The sequence below is a fragment of the Castor canadensis genome, chromosome 16, assembly GCF_047511655.1.
Source record: "Castor canadensis chromosome 16, mCasCan1.hap1v2, whole genome shotgun sequence".
Lineage (NCBI taxonomy): Eukaryota > Metazoa > Chordata > Mammalia > Rodentia > Castoridae > Castor > Castor canadensis.
The window spans coordinates 60,762,880-60,769,598 of NC_133401.1; positions in this window are offsets into that span (position 1 = coordinate 60,762,880).

Sequence of the window (6,719 nt, forward strand, 5' to 3'; positions counted from 1 at the left end):
TCATGTAAATCAAATCTTGCATATTCTTGAATCTTTGTCTGATTCTTTCACTCAGCAGCTTGGGATTTTTTTGGGGGGGAGGGATTGGTTTTTGATGTTTTTGGTTGAGGAGGGAGGTTGTACTAGTGTTTGACCTCAGGGTCTCATGCTTGCTATGCAAGTACTGTACCACTTGGGCCACACCACAGCACTTTTTCGCTTTAGTTATTTTTCAGATAGGGTCTCACACTTTTGCCTGGGCCATTCTTGGACTGTGATCTTCCTATGTATTATAGCTAGGATTGCAGCTATCCCTGGCTCATTGTTTGAGACAGGGTCTTGCTAACCTTTTTTGCCTGGGCTAGCCTCAAACCATGATCCTTTTTCCTCCACCTCCCAAATAGATGGGATTACAGATGTGAGCCACTACCTAGCCCTCAGCAGCTTGCTTTTGAGATCATGTTGCTGCTTGTTTAGCCTGTTACTTTTTATTAGTGACCAGTATTGTATTGATATTCCAAAATTTGTCCATCTGTACACCAGTTTTGATCATTTCCAACATGGGGGACTATTATGTATAAAGCTGCTGTGAACATTCACATGTAAAGCTTTGTATAACATTTCTGTTGAATGAATACCTTTGAGCTTGGTTATATGCAAGTATATTTTTAACTAGTGTTTTCCAAAGTATCGGACCATTTTAGTTCTCAGTAGCAATGTATGATAATTCTAGTTATTACCAGCAATTAGTATGAGTCTTTTTGTTTTTTTTTAATACTGGGGTTGGAACTTGGGGCTTCACGCTTGCTGGGAAGACTCTACTGGTTGAGCTACACCTGCAGCCCGGTATCAGCCTTTTCAATTTTAGAGAGTCTGTTGGGTGTGAAGCAGCATTTCTGGATACCTCGTGATATTCATCATGTTTTTGTGCTTATTGGCTTTTCATGTATTTTCTTCTGTAAAGTGTTCAAATATTTTTCCCCTTTTAAAATTAAATTATTTGCTTCGTTTTTTCTTTGTGTTTTTCTAGTGGTTCTGGGATTTGACCTCAGGGCATTGCACTTGCTAGACAAGCATCCTACCACTTTACTCATGCCTTGTTTCTGTGGTTATGTTTTAGATAGTGTCACACTTTTTGCCCAGGCTGGCCTGGACTACAATCGTCCTACTGTAGGCTTTCAGCTTTTTTCCATTGAGATGGGGTCTTGCAAACTGTTCTGCCTGGGCTGGTCTTGAACCTCTATCCTCCTGATCTCAGTCTTTCAAGAAACTAGGATTATAGGTATAAGCCCCCATTACCTGACTTATGTCATAAGAGTTCTTTATTTATATTTGGATAAAAGTTGTTTTTTTTTTTTTTTTTTTTGGTGGTACTGGGATTTGAACTTAGGTAAGTGTTCTGCTACTTAAGCCACACCACCAGCGAAAAGATACATTGCTAATTTTCTCCAGTCTGTGGTTTGCCTCTTTACTTTTTAGTGATATCTTTTATAAAGATAAGAAGTCTTGAATTTTAATAAAGCTTACTTTATTCTGTTTTTCAAGTTTTTTTGTGGTGCTATTTTTTTTTAATTGCTGTGGTGGATGACATTATACATTTACAGAAGTTCTTACAATATATCAAATATATCACACTTGAATCTACCCTTCACCAAACTGAGAATGTTTTTCAGTTTTTCAGGCAGAGCTTTTGAAATATGACTTCTCTCTTTTCTGTTTCATACAGGAACATAGGAGGTTAATGGTTTCTTACAATCAATCTGCATCATCCTGCATGTTTCTTCAGTGAGGCACAAGATGAATAAGGCTTACAAAAGAACAACTGACAGCGCTAGGCACATCATTGGCACTGTCCAAATATTACTGAATTAATTAAATAAAAACTTTCAGGTATGATTAGAATAGTATATAATGAAGCTAAGAAGGAGTTAAAATGCATGGATAATCAAAGGGAAGTAGGATAGAGGAAGAGATCAGTTGGTATTTATAGGTGTATAATACTCAATTTCAAATGATTGATGAGGCAGAGGAGTTGATCACATGGGAAAAGTATGAATTGTTTAGGTATTTTTCTTTAGAGCTGACATTTGTTAATGTATTGAGAGTAAAACTTGTGTTTAGCACAGTGTTTTTTCAACTACTTTTTTTCTACCATTGGCCCCAAAGAGTCTTTTTTACGCCCTTAATCTTTTCCTGTGCTCATGAAATTTTGATGTCAAAGATATGCTGTGTATTTTGCTTATGTACAGTGGCCCTTAAGAGGGCCACAATCCACTTAATATATAATTTTTTCCCTCTTCCTCCCAAGAACTCACAGGGGTGAGATGGATGCCATCTCATCTGCATTAAGAATAAATGATTTATACCATTTTAGTAGTCATTGACATTCATTATTTGAGTTCACATGATCTTCTGAGGCCCAGCGTCATTGTGTAAAAGGGGCCGTCTATTCCAGCATAATTATTTTCTGTTAGCATTCCTTGAATGTGTCAGATAAAAAATAGGCAGAGCAGATAAAGATAAGTTGACATAAACTATAAATAACATCTGTGTAGAGTCTCAAAATAGTTTGTGGTTCATCCCTGAACACATTTACCAGTATGTAAATTAATGTTATGCTTTAGACAATAGCTTAATACTGAGTAAAGTTTTGCTGTAGCAGATAATGTTTGTGGATGGTAGTTGTGTGTTTAACACTTAATGATTTGGCTTAGATATATCTGCAGCTAGATTTTGATTTTAAAAAAGGCAACATGATGGAGTAGAAACCATAGTGGATTAGATAGCAGAAGACTTTGGTTCTAGTATAATGAGAGATCATTCTAAACAAGTTGAATGCTAAGTTAATGACTACTACAACGTTTTTTTTTTTTGCCTTCAAAGGCCATAATATTATTTACATTTTTTTCTTTAAGTAAAGGGTGTTTATTTTCCAACACTGGGTTTAGTAAATTTGGTCCTGCCACTGTTGGCTGGAGATTGTTCTTTGTCCCATAAAAATGTTTTCTTTTCTAGGCTTATAACATTGTACCACACCTTGCTCTTGGTTTTGGTTGTTGGTAAACTTCTTACAGATAGTTCCCTATTGGTAAAAATGTACAGATAGTTCCCTAGTATTCTTCAAGAACTTTGACACTTAGTTTATAATCATTCTTTCCAGATCACTGTGTCATCTCAAGTAGTCCAGACACCTAACATTCTGGCCTCTCAGTTACTTCTTTTATCCTCTACCTTGTCATGTTCCTCTTCCTTGAGCCTATTTATTAGTTAACTGAAAGTGATCTTTGCATTCTGACCATAACTTCAGATCCTTATTCAAACTTGTTCTTTAATTTCATTAAAAACAGTATTTTGCCTATTTGTTGTATCCTTTCTTTTCTTCAGTTGTATCTATTTGCTACATTTCCTTAGCTAGTAAAGTCCAGACCTTCTTACTATTAGTTCTCTGTTTTTAGGTGGGGGTTATACTAGGACTTGAACCCAGGGCTTTGTGTTTGCTAGGCAGGGTGCTCTACCACTTGAGTCATACCCCCATACCTTTTTGCTTTAGACATGTTTCAAATAGGGTTTTATGTTGTTTTGCTTGGGCCAGCCTAGACCTGGTCCTTCTATTTATATAGTTCCCTTGTAGCTGGGGTGACAGGTATGCACCATCATGCCCAGTTTTATTTGTTGAGTTGCAGTTTCACTAACTTTTTTGGCTCAGGATGATCTCGATCTGTGATCCTTTCAGTCTCCACCTCCCAAGTAGGTGGGATTACAGGCATAACCCAACTTGCTATCACTCTTAACAGCCTTGCTTTCTGTTCTTCCATTGTAACTACTCAGAAAATCTACTAAATCCATTGTCTGCCTTTGTTCCTTTCAGGTTTTGGATCTTCTGTACAGAAAATTAGTGCTGTTATAAATTTAAGGTATTCAGTTCAGCTGGACCCTCTATTGTACTTCTGCTTTTCTAGGGTTACCGCTTTTCCTCATTTTCTTTCATGATTTTACTTTGATGACTTTTATTTCAAACCCAGTTTGGGCCACTTATCTCATGTAAGTTTATAAATGTACTTGACTTCTAATTTTCAGGGGAAAAAGACAGAAAAGTGATCACATCTAAATACTCAGTTTCATTTCTCCTACTTGCACAGCACTTCCATCTGCAGTAATTTTTATTTGTAGGTCACTTTTTTCCTATCTCACTGAGTATATTCTGTAGTTTCACTAGAGGCACTGTTGTCCCAACTTCTCTGGGATCACAGTGTACAAATTCTCTCCAGTTACCTGTGAAGTCTTACTCTGATTCCTTCCCTCGAGTTAGAAGTATATACCTTAAGTATATACTTTTTTCCTTTATGTATTCCTGGACGTTTCATGCACACATACCTTTGTTCTTTAAGAGAAAAGCCTCTTTTAGCTTCACCTGTTCTACTTCTCTGTGGTGATTTCTCCCTAACCATTTAGGGCTCCCTTTGACTTTGAAAACTTCAGTTTAGAAGGTTAACTATATGTGCCTCCCCCTTTCACAGGAAAACCTCTCAGAATTTTATATATTTGCTCTCTTTCTCAGCTCTTTTCAGTCCATTGTTAGAGGACTGTCCCTCTTCCCCCTCCACTAACACTGTTCTAGCAAGAGTACCCAAACCACCAAACTGTCACATTTCATGAGCACTTTCAGTCTTTATAAATTTTGGCCTTTGTACAACTTTTGGTGCTGTGCAATGATCCTTTTTGTCATCTTCCTTTACGTCCTTGGCTTTTGTAATAGCACAGTATGAACTTTATCTACCTCTCTTGTGGTCTATCTGTACTGATATTTCCTGGCTTCTTTGCTTCTCTTCTCTCTGTCTTTAAAATGCACTTTAAAATTCTAGTTTATTGTATCTACCATTTGAGTTACTCTGTTAGCTTCTTCATTTATTTCTTTATTCAGCTTCTGCTAGCTCTTTCTTCGAGAGCAGGTTCGGTGTTGTCTTGTCCTGACCAGTACTTGGCATGTAGTAGGTATAAATCTATATTAATGGATGAATGAACTATTCTATCTCTAATATCTTAAACTGTAATATTCTGTGGTATGGTTTCCTGTTCCTTATTGACCCTCATACACATTATGCTTTTATATGTGTATAAACTTCACTTCAACTGTTCTGCCTCTATTTCCTTCAAAGCTCCTGGCTTCTTACTTTCCTTATCTTCCCTAAATAGCTTAGATTCCACTGGCCATCATTTCAGCTGCATTCTTGCCAGTCTTCTCCATCTTCAGGAACCTCTTTCCTTTTGTCCCATTTACTTGTCAAAATTCTTACATTATCTTAGCCTAATCCAAGGTCAAGCATGTTGAGTGTCTGCTAGAAAAAAAAGCACCTAACTGTAGTTTGTGACCAGTCATATTCATTATCTTCAACCTCATATAGACTTGCAGCATTGCTCAGAAATCTCATCTTTGGTCATCATATGTTCATTCTAACAGCTACTATTCTTTTTTATCCTGTGTACCTGAAAACATCTTTGTCACCTTTCTAGTGAAAGAGCTATTCTCTCCTCTTGCTCCTCCTCCTCCTCTTTTTTTTTTTTTTTGCTGGTGCTGTTGTTTGAACTCAGGGCTTCACACTTGCTGCCAAGTCCCCAGCCCTCTTTCTTATTTTTGAGCTAATACTTTCACTGATAATCTATATACTTTCCTCCTCCATTTTCTCCAAGATCTTGTATCTTCCTTTTTCCTCAGATTCTTTGTCATTAGTGGAACAGAATAGAGGACCCGGACACGAAGCCACACAACTATAACCAACTTTTCTTTGACAAAGGCGCTAAAAATATACGATGGAGAAAAGACAGCCTCTTCAACAAAAACTGCTGGGAAAACTGGTTAGCAGTCTGCAAAAAACTGAAACTAGATCCATGTATATCACCCTATACCAATATTAACTCAAAATGGATCAAGGATCTTAATATCAGACCCCAAACTCTAAAGTTGGTACAGGAAAGAGTAGGAAACACTCTGGAATTAATAGGTATAGGTAAGAACTTTCTCAATGGAACCCCAGGCGCTCAACAACTAAGAGACAGCATAGATAAATGGGACTTCATAAAACTCAAAAGCTTCTGCTCAACAAAAGAAATGGTCTCTAAACTGAAGAAAACACCCACAGAATGGGAGAAAATATTTGCCAGCTACACATCAGACAAAGGACTGATAACCAGAATATATAGGGAACTTAAAAAACTAAATTCTCCCAAAATTAATGAACCAATAAAGAAATGGGCAAGTGAACTAAATAGAACTTTCTCTGAAAAAGAAACTCAAATGGCCAAAAAACACATGAAAAAATGCTCACCATCTCTAGCAATAATGGAAATACAAATTAAAATCACACTAAGATTCCACCTGTTAGAATAGCCATCATTAGCAACACCACTAACAACAAGTGTTGGCGAGGATGTGGGCAAAAAGGAACCCTCTTACACTGTTGGTGGGAATGTAAACTAGTACAACTACTCTGGAAAAAATTTTGGAGGCTACTTAAAAATCTAAACATTGATCTACCATATGATCCAGCAATACCACTCTTGGAGGTATACCCAAAAGACTGTGACACAGGTTACTCCAGAGGCACCTGCACACCCATGTTTATTGCAGCACTATTCACAATAGCCAAGTTATGGAAACAGCCAAGATGCCCCACCACTGACGAATGGATTAAGAAAATGTGGTATTTATACACAGTGGCATTTTATGCAGCCATGAAGAAGAA